The following is a 985-nucleotide window of genomic DNA, read 5'->3' on the forward strand; positions in this document are numbered from 1 at the left end:
ACTTTTGATATACCCTTCTTTCATCTGTGCTATGCAAGCTGCATTATCTTCATAGATAATTGTTGGACTTTTATCGCGTTCTAGTCCACAAGAATCAGTAATGATTTGTGTCATTGATCTCAACCAAAAACATTCCCGAGTAGCTTCATGTAATGCAATCACTTCGGCATGATTTGATGATGTAGCAACAAGTGTTTGTTTTTGAGAACGCCATGATATTGCAGTACCTCCATTTAGTAATACATATCCAGTTTGAGATTTAGCTTTATGTGGATCAGATAAATAACCTGCATCAGCATAACCAACCAAATCTTGTTTTGATTCGTTAGAATAAAATAATCCTAAATCAGTAGTTCCTCGAAGGTATCGAAATATGTGTTTGATCCCATTCCAGTGTCTTTTGGTAGGAGCAGAGCTGAACCTTGCCAACAAATTAACTGTAAAAGAAATGTCAGGTCTTGTACAATTTGTAAGATACATAAGAGCTCCAATTGCACTAAGATATGGTACTTCTGGTCCAAGAATATCTTCATGATCTTCACATGGACGAAATGGATCAGTTTCAACATTGAGTGATCTAACAACCATAGGAGTACTTAATGGTTTTGCCATGTCCATATTGAAACGTTTCAAAATCTTTTCAGTATATGTTGTTTGATGTACAAGTAAACCATTAGGCATATGCTCAATTTGTAAACCAAGGCAATACTTGGTTTTTCCGAGATCTTTCATTTCAAATTCTTTCTTTAGAAGTTGAATGGCTTCATAGATCTCTTTATTTGTACCTATGATGTTAAGATCATCAACATAAACAGCTATGATCACATATCCGGATGTTGTTTTCTTAATGAAAACACAAGGGCAAGTAAGGTTATTTGTATACCCTTTGCTTATCAAGTAATCACTTAATCGGTTATACCACATACGTCCCGATTGTTTTAACCCATATAAAGATCTTTGTAATTTAATCGAATACATTTCTTTG

Source organism: Rutidosis leptorrhynchoides, chromosome 3, assembly GCF_046630445.1.
Source record: "Rutidosis leptorrhynchoides isolate AG116_Rl617_1_P2 chromosome 3, CSIRO_AGI_Rlap_v1, whole genome shotgun sequence".
Classification (NCBI taxonomy): Eukaryota; Viridiplantae; Streptophyta; class Magnoliopsida; order Asterales; family Asteraceae; genus Rutidosis; species Rutidosis leptorrhynchoides.